The 16446-nt window shown below is 43.1% G+C and overlaps 1 long non-coding RNA gene across 2 annotated transcripts in view; it reads left to right on the top strand.

Annotated features, from left to right (window-relative positions):
* Positions 1-4963: 4963 nt before the first annotated feature.
* LOC144261319 (uncharacterized) overlaps positions 4964-16446 on the top strand; it is a 226665-nt gene continuing 215182 nt past the window's right edge. For both annotated transcript variants that reach the window (XR_013345220.1, XR_013345219.1), the window contains exon 1: positions 4964-5131. This is a non-coding gene — a long non-coding RNA (uncharacterized LOC144261319). The remainder of the gene's footprint in view (positions 5132-16446) is intronic.

Raw genomic sequence — 16446 nt, 5'->3', positions numbered from 1 at the left:
TGCAGAGCCAGCGCTTGGGGCGGGGGCAACATACGGAGCCCCCTGGCTGCCCCTAAGCGTAGGAGCTGGAGGGGGGACACGCCACTGCTTCCGGGAGCCATGTGGCAAGCCCCAGACCCTGATCCCTGGCGGGAGCTCAAGGACCAGATTAAAACATCTGAAGGGCCAGATGTGGCCCCTGGGCCACAGTTTGCCCACCCTGGTCTATAGCTTGTGCTTCAACCTAGGCTATGTGCCCAGACACGCGTGCCCCCCTTCCAAAAAAAACAAACTATTAACATGGGATAAGATTGAGAGTACATTATCCTCAGTTATTTAGGGTAAAATACATTAGAGGTTGTCATAAATATAAAGGGAAGGGTAACCACCTTTCTGTATACAATGCTATAAAATCCCTCCTGACCAGAGGCAAAGTCCTTTTACCTGTAAGGGGTTAAGAAGCTCAAGTAACGTGGCTGGCACCTGACCCAAAATGACCAATGAGGGGACAAGATACTTTCAAATCTGGAGGGAGGGAAAAGGCTTTTGTCTGTCTGTGTGATACCTTTGCCGGGAACAGATCAGGAAGCAAGCCCTCCAACTCCTGTAAAGTTAGTAAGTAATCTAACTAGAAAATGCTTTAGGTTTTCTTTGTTTTGGCTTGTGAATTTCGCTGTGCTGGAGGAAATGTGTATTCTTGTTTTTGTGTCTTTTTGTAACTTAAGGTTTTGCCTAGAGAGAGTTTCTATGTTTTAAATTTGACTGCCTGTGAGATTATCTTCCATTCTAATTTTACAGAGTTGTTTTTATCTTTTTTTAAGAATCTGATTGGGGTTTTTAGCATTCCTAAAAACCTGAGGTTGGTCTGTGCTCATCTTCTTTATTCTCACGCCTCCCCAGAAAAGGGGGTGTAAGGATTTGGGGGGATATTTTGAGGAAATAAGAACTCCAAGTGGTCCTTTCCCTGATTATTTGTTAAATTGCTTGGTGGTGGCAGCATTTACCTAATCCAAGGGCAAACACTTTGTGCCTTGGGGAAGTTTTAACCTAAGCTGGTAGAAATAAGCTTAGAGGGTCTTTCATGTGGGTCCCCATACCTGTACCCTAGCATTCATAGTGGGGAAGGAACCCTGACAGAGGTGTTGTAATTATCCTCCAACAATCAATGTTATAAATTTAGGAAATTCAAATGTAAGGTTAACCTTAAAAGGAATCCCAAGGTGTTAAGGTTGTTTACATGTAATAACCACATAGTTCCATGCCTTAACTCAGCTGTGTAGGGATACCATGTAACAACCAAACAATTGTGATTAATGCATAAATATTTCTAGACCCAAATTAGATGTAACTGATTTGTAAAAATGTCCCCTCTATCCTCCCCTCCCTCATTTTTCCCCTGGTGGTGGCAGTGAAGGGAGGAGTTAAGGTTGTATGGCTGACAAATGGGGAACCACCATCTTCCCTGAAGGCAGGGAACGGCTTCACTTCCATTTTTCTCAAAGGAATGCTATGACCATTTTGACAGTGGGCCACTGTCTTTCCTGAGAGCAGCTTGTGGCCTCACTTTCATTGAGAACAAAAGGAGATTGCAGTTAATTTAAAAGATGGGCCCTTTGTGAAATTCTTTGCTGAAGGAGACAGTTATAAAGTGGCAAAAAATGACCACAGTTTCTTCTAATGTAGCCAATACATGAGATTTCAATGACTTTTAATTATGAAAAGTTTTCATTAGTCCATTAAGATTACCTAGGCTCTGTGTACACACTCAGAGACACAGAATGATAAATTTAAAGTTCTCACTTTAAAATTAGTTTTGTCCAACTAATTAACTTGTGTACGTGTACAGTCTCAGAATATTCATTCTGTACTCCGCCTCAGTGCTGTAGTTTTGGGGTGCATATACCGTGCCTGAATCCTTAGCTGTGGAACTACAGTACCCTACTATCCTAATGTGCCCTAGTTCCCAGCTCTGCCCAGTTCTGACTGTGTGATCTGGAGACAGTTGACTTATATTTCTCAGCTCTTTAATTTCCTTACCTGCAAAAGGGATAGACTAATTTTCACATCTACCAGTCTGGATTCCTAGTCTAAAATTTCAACCCCATGAGCCCCCTTTGAAGAGGAAAATGCCCCACACCCTTTAGCTCGGGTTTAGCTCGGTCCTCTGGGAAAATCAAGTGCTTAGTGAACGAAAAACACAAAAACAGCAGGTGCAGGACTTCGAAAGGGTCACACCTATCTCTTCCCCAACCAGCAGGGGCCACTCTCAGAGAGAGTCCAACCCAGCCCCAGCTCCTCTGGCATGACGCCACCCCCCCCCCCCCCCCGCTAAAATCCCCACCATGTAAGACCCCGGCCATGCTCTAGTCCACAAAAACCCCAGCCTCTAGATCCCTGGCTGCACAGTCTCCTTCCCCGAGAAAATCCAGACCGCGCCCCATGCACTTTTCCCGACCCTCCCCACGATCTCTCTCCCATTCCCCTCTTTAAAAAAGTCTTTAAAGCTCCTCACTTGTCCGGCGGCGGCGGCAGCAGCACCCAGGGCCTGTGAGCGAGAGGTTTTAGCTGAAGTTTCCCCCCTGGCTGCTCCCCCGGGTCTCCCTGTTTTCCACTCCAAGCCAGCGGAGCTGCATTTCCTTGTGTGTGCGAGGCAGGGGGAGGGGGAGGACGAGTCTCACAGGTGGAGGACAGGTCACCGCCCCTCCCCGCGGCTCCCCGCTCTCGCCAAGGCTGGAGCTTGCTCAGCGGGGGAGTTTCGCCTCACACCACGCTGGCTTCGCGGCCTGCGCGAGGTGCCGGCGACGCGCGGCTCTGCAGCCGGGGAGCTCGCTGCGGAGGCCAAAGGGTGGGTAGTGAGGGGGAGACCAGGCAACCTCAGATCGGGCGGGGCGAGGGGGGGGGACGTTGTTAATCTCCCCGGGAAAGCAGGAGTCAAACAGCACCCTACCCGTGCAATGTGCTGCGACCCAGTAATTAGGACACAAGTGGCTGTAACCCGGCTGCTTAATTAGGGTGTAGCGCCGCCTGAATTGATATTTATACTTTCGCTCTCTAATATGTGTGCAGCCTTTTGGGGCTGTTGCTGTGTAGTGTGATATTTATGCCAAGTAGGTGGGGATGTTCCTTTATTTTCTCAGCAGTAACTATTGGGGGGCTGGACGGGACATGGCAACATGGCAGGCCTCAGAGCCGGCAGCAATTAATTCCCTGTTTTTTACCCCCAGCTCCAGCCCCGACTGTTTTGCACATTTAAACAGTATCTTTTGGGGGCAGTGGGGTCTCAACCAGGGGTACATGTACCCCTAGGGCAAGGGTGGCCACCCTGTGGCTCCGGAGTCACATGCGGCTCTTCAGAAGTTAATATGCGGCTCCTTGTACAGGCACCGACTCCGGGGCTGGAGCTACAGGCGCCAACTTTCCAATGTGCCGGGGGGTGCTCACTGCTCAACCCCTGGCTCTGCCACAGGCCCTGCCCCCTCGCTGCCCCTCAGAGCCTCCTGCATGCCATGCCATGAAAGAGCCGATCGGGAGGTGCGGGGAGGGAGGGGGAGGCACTGATCGGCACGGCTGCCGGTGGGCAGGAGCTGATGAGGGGCTGCTGACGTATTACTGTGGCTCTTTGGCAATGTACATTGGTAAATTCTGGCTCCTTCTCAGGCTCAGGTTGGCCACCCCTGCCCTAGGGGTACGCAGAGGTCTTTCAGGGGGTACAGCAACTCATTTAGATATTTGCTTAGTTTTGCAACATGCTACATAAAAAGCACCAGCGAGTCAATACAAACTAAAATTTCATACAGTGACTTATTTATACCGCTCTATATATTATACATTGATTGACATGTAAGTACAATATTTATATTCCAATTAGTTTACTTTATACCTGTATGGTGAAAATGAGAAAGTAAGTGATTTTTCAGTAACAGTGTGCTGTAACTACTTTGTATTCTTATGTCTGATTTTGCAAGCAAGTAGTTTTTAAGTGAAGTGAAACTTGGGGGGTACGCAAGACCAATCACACTCCTGAAAGGGGTACAGTAATCTGAAAGGTTAAGAAAAGCCACTGCTTTGGATTTCTAAGCAGAGCAGGGGAACAGATAAGTGAGACAAAGGCACAACCAATGACAGCACGGGTTCTGAAACTGGGGTCGTGACCCCTCAGGGGGTCACAAGGTTATTATGTGGGGGGTCACGAGCTGTCAGCCTCCACCCCAACCCCAGCTTTGCCTCCAGCATTTATAATGGTGTTAAATATATAAAAAGTGTTTTTAATTTATAAGGGAGGGTTGCACTCAGAAGCTTGCTGTGTGAAAGGGGTCACTGGTACAAAAGTTTAAGAACCACTGAATTATAGCCACACAATTAGCCAGTGCCCTTAAAAGTGAAGGCTGAGTGGAATAAAGTAGTAAACAGGAGTCAGGAGGGAGAGAGATTGAGTAGTGAGATACTGATGCAGACCCTGGGACAAAGGGATGATGCAGCCTGATAGGCAGTACTGCCAACATAAATCCTCTCTGACATCTGCATGAGACTCAAAGTGGGTGAGAACAAAAACAATGAGTAGTCCTTGTGGCACCTTAGAGACTAACAAATTTATTTGGGCATAAGCTTTCGTGGGCTAAAACTCACTTCATCAGATGCATGGAGTGAAAAATACAGTTAGCAGAATATATATCAAGCGGGTGAGGTAATATCTTAAGCAGTTGGACTGCAGCCTGTAGCATATGGATTGGTCCAGGTGTCAGGAGATAGAGGAAAAAATTAAATGGAAGAAAAAGAAACAAGGGCATAAATGACTGCATAAACTTATTGCTCCCAACTCTCACGATTTGACCATGGGCCCGGCAACATTTGGTGTTTTGCTGATAACCCAGAGCTCCTAGAACTGTGTAACTAACTATGTGAGAATCTTTCATTTATTAAAAACTAAGTTCTAGCCCTGCTGATTGCCAAGAAAAGCTGGTAAATGGACTTCTGAAGGCTCAAACACCAGAAGGCAGATAAAAAGCCCCTAAAGTTGTTACTGTATTTTAAGATAATCTCATGTATTTTGAATATTTAGGGTTGGCAATTCTGTAGCTTGAAATCCCTGAAGAACAGAAACCCAAAGAAGACAGAGTAAAAGAGGAGAGATCTGGGCTCAGGAACTGGAAAGGTAGGAGTGGGGGATTTAAAGATTAATAAAGGGGAAAAAAGAGTGGTCTAAGTCAAGAGGGAAATACATTAAACTTTAATTTGATATAAAATAGTGTTAATTGCCCATTTGTATTAATAGCCTTCTAATTTCTTTGCATTATTTATAAAAGTACTTGGTCTGGTTGATTGAGTATAGGACTGGGAATTCTTGCTTCTAATCCCAGGCATGCCAATGCTTTGTGATCTTGAGACTCTGGTCCCTTAAAATGTGTGCCTGGAATCACAGAGACCCGCAAGACAAGTCTTTGATAACTGTCTTATTAGCAAATAACATCAGGGAATGAGAATTTACCATTTTAGTTTAGGAGAGAATAATGCATTGCTTCCCACAAGACATTTCATATCCAGGGCTGTCAAACAAAATTTGATTTTTTCAGCAGCCACCTAAGAAAGATTGAATAAAGAATGTCCCGGAGATCCCTGAATCAACACACACAATAGTCTAGGGTGGATAAGTATAATACAGCAAGTAAGGTAAAAATATGGATGTCTTGACCTATCAAAACTAAAGATAGTGTCCCACAGCAATCTGTCCTCCAAGAAATAGTCATGTTCTCACAACTCTGCATATATCAGAGCATTGTGCGTCCTCTCCTTGCAATTCTTCTGACAATAGTGCAGAGCTGTGCAGCTCCATGCATCTGCACAGGTACTAGAACTGCGGGTGCTGCCGCAACCCCTGGCTGGAAGTGGTTTCAATTATATACAGGGTTTACAGTTTGTTTTAGTGGCTCTTAGCACCCCCACTGCACAAATTGTTCCAGCCCCCTGTGTGTCTGTCAGAGATGACAGACAGCTAGGAGGGCTGTGTGGATTTGTGGGATTTTTTTTTAAAAGGTGTGAAAATTGTGGGGTGTTGATATTATGGGATGGAGACAGTTGCTGGGAAGCTGACCCCATACTCCTACTCACCCTGTGTGACTCCTTTCTGTTCCACCATGCATTGCCAAAACTTCCCAAAAGAGAGTGCGCTGGATGGCTGTGGGTTGCACACTGGGATACCTCCCCATGGTGCATCACCCTGTACAGCAACACGAGCACTCTTAGTGAGAACACACGCACACAAGCAATTTACTAACTACAGCGGTTTTATGCTGACAGAACATGCATCAATCAAAGTTTGTAGTATAGACATGACCTCAGTCTTCCACTCTTCATAGAGCTGCATATCAGACTCTTTGTATGTCTGAGCAAGGCATAAAGCAAATTCCTCCTCTCCCCCACGAGCATGTCTTAGGGAAAATGGCAATTTAAAAAATAGACGCCCACCCCCCACATGCACACCCTAGATGGGCTTACTCTATATTTGTTCTAGAAGCTAAGTAAGGTGAGTGGAAACTTCTGTGATCTTTTAGCTTTAAAGATAGTGCTTTAGCAGAAAATAATTTTTTATTGTACTACAAACTGTTCCAGCTATTTAAAAATATTTGGTGGCTGTCTGCATAAAAGGTGACTTTCCAGCTGTGGAAGGGTGAGTACCACTAGCATATAGGCATCTTAGGGCTTGTCTAGACTTGGAGTAAAAGTTTCAAAAGTGCCTAAATCCCATTTTCAAAAGTGATGTAGGCGCTCAGGAGCCTAACTCACTTAAACACTTTGACCCAATGTAACTCTATTGTAGGCACTACAAAAGTGCAAAATAGGGCAAATACCAGACCAACTTACTGGGAAAGGTCTTGTCAGTATTTTATACCAGTGCAGTTCGTTCATACTGGAAGTTTTCACCAGCATAGCTAAAACTATCTAGTATAGCCAGGGCAGTAGGTGCTGATCCTGCAACTGGAGAGAGTTCTCCATCCATTCAGAGCCTCATTGAAGTCTATGGGGTTCCATACAGCTGCAGAGGTCTGTCCATGTGGATCCATTTGCAGAACTGAGGTTGAAGATGCATCTTAGTTTTTTCTAGCCGGAACACTACCCTCCTAAGGTCAACATGACTAACATTTACACTGAGACATTTCTTTTTTCTCTTCTTATAACTGGAATCTCTAAGATTAATAATTATAAAAAGGCTGCGAGTTTGTCATGGAAGTCACAGACTCTATCACCTCTGTGAATTCTGCAGTGGCTGATGCGGCTGGCCCGAGGGCCACCTGAGCAGCTCGGGCGGCCCCTCAGCCAGCTGCACCGGCTACTGCTGGGGCAGTCGTGGACCACCGCCCCCCAGCAGCAGCAGGAGTTTGGGTGGGGGGCTCAGAGCTGGGGGTTGGGGCACAGGAGGGGGTGAGGGCTCTGGGTAGTGCTTACTTCGGGGGGGGGGAGGGGGAGGCGGTTCCCTGGGAGTGGTGACATCTCTCGGCTCCTAGGGGGAGGCATGGCCAGGGAGCTCTGTGCATTGCCTCTGCTTTCAGGCACAGCCCCTGCAGCTCCCACTGCCCGTGGTTCCTGGCCAATGGGAGCTGTGAAGCTGGTGTTCAGGGAGGAGGCAGCACACAGAGCTGCCTGGCTGCGCCTCCACCTAGGAGCTGAGGGATGTTGCAGCTTCCAGGGATGCGCAGAGCTGGGTAGGGAGCCTGCCAGCCCCTGCGCCCCAGCACCAGTGGGGGTCCTGGGCTGAGTGCCACACCCCCACCCCCCACGATCACCCACAGCACCTCCAGGCTTTCCCCCTCCCCAAGATTTAGTCGGGGTATATAGTGCAAGTCATGGACAGGTCATGGGCCTGGAATTTTTGTTTACTGCCCATGACCCTGTCCATGACCTTTACTAAAAATACCCATGACTAAAACTTAATCTTAGTTATGAACAAGTGACTAGTACCAGCAGAAGAATTAATTTGCTTTGGGGGTGGTGTTTTCTTGTGCTTTTGTGTGTAGTTTTTTGTTTTTTGTTTTGTTTCGTTTTTGTTTTTTTAACAGATTTTAAAAGATCCAGTCTTGTAGAGTAGGATGTAAATTGAGTTTTGGAACCAAGTAATCGGTTATGTCTCAGTCAACTTTCTGTTCTAGCGAAAAATAAATATAATCACACTGGATACTGCCTCGGCAAAGGAAGTAACAATCACAAGTTTTTATTAATACTGTATCTTTGCTTTGGGATGTTACACGTACACACCATTTCTTAAAAAAAAAAAAAAAAATAGAATCATCCTTAGACATCTTATTTTTGTTGTATTTTTCTGCCCACCCACTTTCCAAAGCTAAGTTCTTCCACCTTCTCCTGAGCAACAAAAAACACATTCTCTTTCCCCAATAGATCTTTGTAGGGAGAGGAATCTGCTCAGATCATGAATCCAAATCCTAGACTATGGAATATCTTGGTTTAGGGAGTGATCCAAAACCCGTTGAAGGCAATAAGAGTATTTCCATAGACTTCAGTGGGCTTTGGATTTCAGTTCTCAGCATGTCCCTTCAGAAATCTTATTCCTATAATTCATATATAATTGAACTTTAACTGTGCAACCCCAACTGCAACCTCAATAACATCTTTACCACCACAATTTTCCACTCTCGTGTTGACCTTCTTCAGAACTGTTGTTATTGACTAGTTAGCAGGTGTTAAAAAATTTTCATCCATTCTTGTTTCTGTTTTCCTGAATCTGAAAATGAGTTATTTTAGGCTGAAAGCATATGTTTTTCCCTTTCAAAAGTGACAAAAGGAAACATGTATACATTTTTCTACTTTTGAAAGCTGAGAAACTGTGTCCCATTTCTTACCAGCACCCTGCTATTGTACCAATGTTAGGGGAAAGTATTTTCACAGTAAAAGTCTCAAACTTGATAGTGCCAATTCCATATTTAAGGTCTTTTAAAAAAATACTTAGCACTTTATATATAATCCTAGTATTTCAAAATAAGCTGAATATAAAATGTAATGTGATATTTTGACACTTGTTCAAAGATATCTAGAATCAGTTTGGATCTTCAGAGTCTTTGATTTTTTTTCAAAATCTCTGGCCCCAATTCAGGAATGAGCTCCTTACAGATATACAGCCTCGATTTTGCCTGGATGGAGCTCATTGCAGTACTGGGGCCTAAGGTCCTAAGGCAGGTGTTCTCAACCTTTTGTTCATAAGATAGACCACAGCATAACATAGAAATCTTCTCCCACACAGTTGCGTGAACCACTTTCCCTCCCATTGGTGAGCACGTTACATCCTAGACTGCTTACATGGAAAAGTTATATTAGGAAAATATGGATTTTTAGCTGCCTTTAGTGTGCTAGATGCTGTGTGCTTTTTCAAGAGTTAATCACACAAGCTACTTTGGCTCTTCATTTTGTTCCATCTTCCCTGTATTCTCCATCTCTGAGCTGGAAACAGGTAAAACCCACCAGAAGGTATTTGTTCTTTCCTTTGCGTTCACAACTTCCAGAGCCAGTACCCGTGGCAGTCAATGAGCAGACCCCTATTTACTTCAGTGGGCATTGGTTTGGGACCAGAGTGCATGGGAAATTGTGTGCACATAAACAATGGCTATAGGTACCCAAACATTTTATTTCTGGCAGACATTTTGTACTGTGATACTGAGCTTTTCACATCAGGTATTGTCTGCAGTTGTATTGCTAGTGTAATACAAACAAAAATTCATTCATATGAATAAAAAGAACAGGAGGACTTGTGGCACCTTGGAGACTAACAAATTTATTTGAGTATAAGCTTTCGTGAGCTACAGAGTTTAAGCGTAGAAGTTTCTGGTTATCAGGGAATAAGGTACAGATTATCAGATTATCCAGGGGTGCAAAGGTCGGTTTAGGATCGGATGGCATAAGGAATACATAATTTGCAATATCCCCGATTAGGGGTAAAAGGTTAACTGGTCAAAGTACAGACATAGAGACATAAGGGTATGTTGTTCATATAATGGCTATGTTCAGGTGTGGAGTATAATGAGTGGATACGATAATGAGGATGGATTTACGCTCACGAAAGTTTACGCTCAAATACATTTGTTAGTCTCTAAGGTGCCACAAGTACTCCTTTTCTTTTTGCAGATACAGACTAACACGGCTGCTACTCTGAAACCTGTCATATGACTAAGTTTTTTTCCTTCATTTATTTTGACCTACAGAAAAATAAAAGAAACAGCGCCATCCTGTGGTCTGTATTGTTAATGGCAGGTGTGTCTATTTTCTAGAGCAGAGTCAATCTTTCTTTCTTTGTGGAATGGTAAGAAATTTGAGTTATTTTGGGGAACTTTTTTTTTAATTAAATCTTCTCCACACACAGTACAAATCTCAGGGCTTCCATCAGTTTATTTCACTTTCACTTTTGATTTCTTTAACGCTTTCAAGAACCACACAGCATATACTGTGCTTGTGCTGCCAGTACTCCAGCACCCTAAAAGGCAAGTGGCTCTACAGAGTTTCACAAACTTTAATCATGTTAACTGTGCCAGGAGGGTCTGTGCCTGGTCTTTGGTATCTTTATCATTATACAGCCTGGATATCCGACAGCAAACTCACAAATACAATTACCTGAAGCATCATGCCTTTTACTTATCTTCCCTCCGATGATTTATTCTAACAGAAAACAAAAAATATTAAATCAGATACTTGATTTAGTGATCCGGAGTAAGACTGATACAGGAGTGTTCTCACAGGTTGTATATAAGATTCAGTGGCAAAAACCTGTGTTAAGGTTGCTTGGTGATAGGTTGTCCCCTTGCAGAACATTGAGTTTAGCAAAACTCAAACTTCTAAAAACCAGGAAATGCACACCTAAGGTTGAGAGACTGTCCTCTGAGTAAGTGTATGGCAGTTGTAAAAGTCTGTGAAGTGGTTGTTAAATTGTACACGTGTGGTATTCTTTCTGGGGAGTTGGCTAAGAGTGTGAATGTATGTCAAGATCTAGAATCTCCTGAATCAAAAACTGCTAAGGGCCAGTGTGAGTATGTGGATATTAAGTCATTGCTTGAAAAGAGTAGAGGGAAGGTGGCATGGGCAACCTTTTTTCTTCTTATTTTCTTACCTGTTTGTCCTTTATTAGTGTTGGATGGAATCCTGTGGATGACTGTTAATAAGTTATGAAAGGAGTTGGCTCATTACAGAGGGACCTAGACAAATTAGAGGATTGGGCCAAAAGAAATCTGATGAAGTTCAAGTGCAGAGTCCTGCACTTAGGACGAAAGAATCCCATGCACTGCTACAGAGTAGGGACCGAATGGATCGGCAGCAGTTCTGCAGAAAAGGACCTAGGGGTTACAGTGGACGAGAAGCTGGATATGAGTCAACAGTGTGCCCTTGTTGCCAAGAAGGCCAATGGCATTTTGGGATGTATATGTAGGGGCATTGCCAGCAGATCGAGGGACGTGATCGTTCCCCTCTATTTGACATTGGTGAGGCCTCATCTGGAGTACTATGTCCAGTTTTGGGCCCCATACCACAAGAAGGATGTGGAAAAATTGGGAAGAGTCCAGCAGAGGGCAACAAAAATGATTAGGGGACTGGAACACATGACTTATGAGGAGAGGTTGAGGGAACTGGGATTGTTTAGTCTGCGGAAGAGAAGAATGAGGGGGGATTTGATAGCTGCTTTCAACTACCTGAAAGGGGGTTCCAAAGAGGATGGATCTAGATTGTTCTCAGTGGTAGCTGATGACAGAACAAGGAGTAATGGTCTCAAGTTGCAGTGGAGGAGGTTTAGGTTGGATATTAGGAAAAACTTTTTCACTAGGAGCGTGGTGAAACACTGGAATGTGTTACCTAGGGAGGTGGTGGAATCTCCTTCCTTAGATATTTTTAAAGTCAGGCTTGACGAAGCCCTGGCTGGGATGATTTAGTTGGGGATTGGTCCTGTTTTGAGCAGAGGGTTGGACTAGATGGCCTCCTGAGGTCTCTTCCAACCCTGATATTCTATGGTTCTATGATTAAGCTGTAATCAACTAGGATAACAATAGACCATGCAAACTGGATAAAACTCGAACAATCCTGGTGCCCAAATATAGTTATTCATAGTAATAGTTGGGTTAAAAAGACATTGAGGTCACCAAAAAAAAAAAAAAAATAATAATCCATTCATCCAGAACCACTTTGGACAATTTTTTTTGAATTCCTGTTGCCAAGGCCCTCTCCCTTAACTACTTTCATTAATAATCAGGAATTTATCCAAAGGCAGTACTGTATCGTGGGTAACTATTTATCGTGGGTAAGAGATGAGATTACTTGATTTGGACAGCTGTTTCTGGGTCCTAATTTGAAATCATGTCAAGAAATATGTAATAATATAAAGGTTCCATATTTTCAATATGTATAGGTCAAACACTTCATTGTGAAATCTGGATAGAAAGCAGGTCTATCTAGACCTTTAACCACATTTGAGGAGAAAAGATTTAATTTCTAAGATGTAGACAATTTGATTGAAGAAAAAGATAAGAAAACAACTCATATGAAAAGATGGCAGACAGATTTGGACAAAGAAATTGATCTGGATGACTCTCTCTCTCTCTCTAGGGGAAATTACTGTATAGATGGCATTTAACTCCAGTTAAGATCCATCATATTTTTTGCTACTGGGGGGATGCTGTGTTGGAACGGATGGGTGGAAAGGGGAACATACTTGCACATGTGGTAGTTGTGTCCAGGAATTAGACCGTTTTGGGAGGAAATTATTAGAGATTCATCTTATGTCAGCTTCCTAGGGATCCCCTGACCTGGTTACTTAATGCTCTAGTAAAAGATCTGCATTTTAAACAGAACAATAAATTAATTTATTTTTATTGTTAGTTAGCAAGACTTTGTATTTCATATTACTGGAAAAATGTGAGTTCTGTGTAATTGTGGTATAGTAAAATATGGACTGTCCTCATAACGCAAAAGCTTTCACACCAAGTCCACACACAAGAGAAAAGCCAAAAAGAGGATAGGTATTTAGAAATTTGGTTACCCTTTTAAGCATACTCAGAGGACGAGGGCTTCCCAGCCAGCAAGCCAGAATCTTTAGCCAGGTTCTTTGAATATTAATCTGATCCTGAATAAGTAATGTACGATGTAGTAAATTAGTGTTTTATTGTAGCTTTGCCTTAATAAAAAGTTTTTTAAAATGTACATTTTCTTAAATACTATTCTCAGTTTGGGTCCCTAAAAGCTTTAATGGGTGTCATGCACTACCTTCGGTAAAACTTCACAAATTGAGACCATTTTGACCCACATTATGTCTTTTTGAAAATGGCTAGTTTTGTCAGGGCTTATATCTTTGCAACCGTTAGCTCAAATGACCCCAAATTTGGTTCAATACCCCTACACAGTACCTTCTGGAGGGAAACGAAATTTCAAAGGAATCTAATTATGCATGTCAATTTTACAGGACTTAAAAAGATCAACCTGTCCACAGAAGTCAGGATGCAACCTTCACTATAGTGGTGCTGCTGTGCCATTAATACAGGTTTTAATGTAGGAAAAAGGTTCCTGAGTAGTCTTATTATGGGGTAGCAGTAACTGAACCTTAAAGTTGAGTCTTGCTTACCATTATAAGTCTGTTTTAGCCCTTCAAACAACAGTGAAATCGATACAAGCACTCCTGGTGAGGACACACATGGCCAACACGAGGAGCAAAGTGTAGACACGCACAAGTGATGTAATTACCATGGCAGCTATATGCTGACCTAAATTAGGTTGACTTAATTTTGTGGTGTAGACATTCCCTCAGTATGTGGCTTGTGGCCAGTATAAAAATACTTTACTAAATGTGATGATGTTTGAACCAGTCAGTTTTAAGATATGGGAGATAGGAAAATATTGATAACTATATAGCTTGCACGTTCTTGTAATGCTTCATGCCACATCCTAGCTACACAGTGGGTTGTCTAAATAAAGCTTTTGTATGCACCAAGCTCTTTCAAGAGCAAATGTGACCTGTTGAAAATCATATGAGACCTTGGTGTACATGATAATAAAGTAATGAATGAAGCAGACGTTTACAGGACCCCTGCCTAATTTACAACTTGTTTGGTGTGCGCTGATTGAATGGCAAGTATATAAATAAATATGGCTGACCTATATAGTTCACTGTGCGGCATTCACCTATGTACTGAATGAGGCAGGAATCTTGCTGAGAATCTATGATTATGTAATTAAAGATTACAAGCCAGATCCCACCCCCGCCCTCAGCTGTCTTGGGCTGCTTTGGCACAAAGATAACAGACAGCTGCCTCAACAGAGGTGATACGGGTAAGAGAGTGGCCATAGAAAGAAGGAAACATTCTGAGGAATTAGTGAGCTGAGAGTTCTTGTGCACTGAAGGTAACTATCTGCCTTTTAGTGTCCAAAAGAATGCACAATCTTGGAATCTTAAGGGATTTATCACAGCTCTGGATGCTCAAATAGCAACAGTGGCTAGAAATGTCTTCTTTCATCACTGACTAGCAGTGAAACTGTGCCCTTTCCTCTCCGATACATTCTCAGCCATGGAGATTCATCTCTCCACACTGAACTACTACAACGCACTCTACCTGGGACTAATAGTGAAAGTCACTTGAAACTTCAATGAATGGCTGACCAATAGAAACGGATCATACTTGATTTCTGCAATGCACTCCAGCTCTCTGTCCACTTTCAAAGTTGTTTCAACGTCCTGGTCTTTACCTTTAAATCCCTGAATGGGCATTGGTCTAACTATCTTAAAAACAGCCAGTCATCTCCTCTACAGCATACAGCAACAACTGTGAGCAATAGGGATTCTTTAGGCCTCAACTGGAGTATTGTGACGAGTTCTGAGCGCTAGATTTCAGGATAGATGTGGACAAATTGGAGAAAGTCCAGAGAAGAGCAACAAAAAGGTCTAAAAAAACATGACCTACAAGGGAAGATTGAAAAAAACTGGGTTTGTTTAATCTGGCGAAGAGAAGACTGAGAGGGGACATAATAGTTTTCAAGTGCACAAAAGGTTGTTACAAGAAGAGGGAGAAAGATTGTTCTTGTTAGTCTCTGAGGGTTAAATTGCACCATGGGTGGTTTAGGTTGGACGTGAGGGAAAACTTCCTAACTGTCAGGGTAGTTAAGCACTGGAATAAATTGCCTAGGGAGGTTGTGGAATCTCCATCATTGGAGATTTTTAAGAGCAAGATAAACGCCTTTCGGGGGTGGTCTGATAATACTTAGTCCTGCCATGAGTGCAGGGGACTGGACTAGATGACCTCTTGAGGTCCCTTCCAGTCCTACGATTCTATGAAGGGTTTGCAAGACACAGCCTGTGCGGACCAGGGGAAGAGTGGTGAATGGCTGTGGAATTCACCCTCAGTGGAGATCAAGGTGAGCTGCCTCAATCATCTTTACAAGGGGGTTGATGACAGGCCTTTTAGTAGCCTAATCCCCCACAACCCTCTTTTTAAGAGGAAAAAGCAAGAGATGGGGTCTTTCAAAGCCTATCCTTCCCCTCTGATCCCGTCTACATTAGACCTAGAGGTGAAAGTTCTGCATATCCATTATCATTCACCTGAGCTATCCAATCCTCTCCCCCCCACTTCTCCAACAATTACAACTAAAATAAGCAAAGATAAGGCTGGAAAAAATATGGACTTGTCAAGGTGACTGTGTTCATATTAAACCTATTTTGTACTGCGTTCTAATGGGACTAACCTCCACAAGTACAAAATAAAGTGACTTGGACTATTCTTTCATTTTCACCAGTGTCCAGAAGGATATTACATTTAAGGTTCATCTATATTTCACGTGATTCTGCCTTAATGGGTGAAAAGCAGACTTCAGTGGTCAGAGTGGTTTCCTACTCTCCATACACCGAATTTCTTGTGGGTGTCAAGTTTTCTGTTGCATATTACAGTCACAGCAGTCCCCTTCCTGGGAGAGTCTGACAGGGATAGATAATAGGGGCTTAACATCTTAATAAAGAGATAAACGTTTAAGGAATGCTTATGAAAGCAAATGTTTTGCAGAACATGAACCTTAATCTCTTGTCCATTCAATTACTGGGCTGCCCCCTGAAATAAACATGCTTGAAAAACAAACGTTTAAACTTATTGGAGCTGCAGTAATGTTAAAACAAGCTCCTTTTTGTCAGTTAAACTGACAGCTCAGATAAGAGGAGCTGGTTTCAGTATCATCTGTTGCATAACAAACCACTCTTGAAGAAAGAAACGGTACCCTGTCAAATGAATTTCCTTTAACTGTCAAAAGGGCTATTTTTAGTTTGATCTGCCATCTTTTTAATTTTTTCCCCTTAATCATCTCTTTCAATTTTTTAGCCCTCCTCTTTTTTTTGTGGTCTGCTTCCTTCCAGTACAGATACCTGGTAGCGTGGTTACTTCTAGCAGTAATTTGTCACAAATCTCTCAATGTCTGTATTTGCTGGGACTGAACTACTGTAGCGCTTGCACAGAAGTG

Source organism: Eretmochelys imbricata, chromosome 2, assembly GCF_965152235.1.
Source record: "Eretmochelys imbricata isolate rEreImb1 chromosome 2, rEreImb1.hap1, whole genome shotgun sequence".
Classification (NCBI taxonomy): domain Eukaryota; kingdom Metazoa; phylum Chordata; order Testudines; family Cheloniidae; genus Eretmochelys; species Eretmochelys imbricata.
The sequence above is the reverse complement of the archived record's forward strand: the minus strand, read 5'-3'. Positions and strand labels throughout refer to the sequence as shown.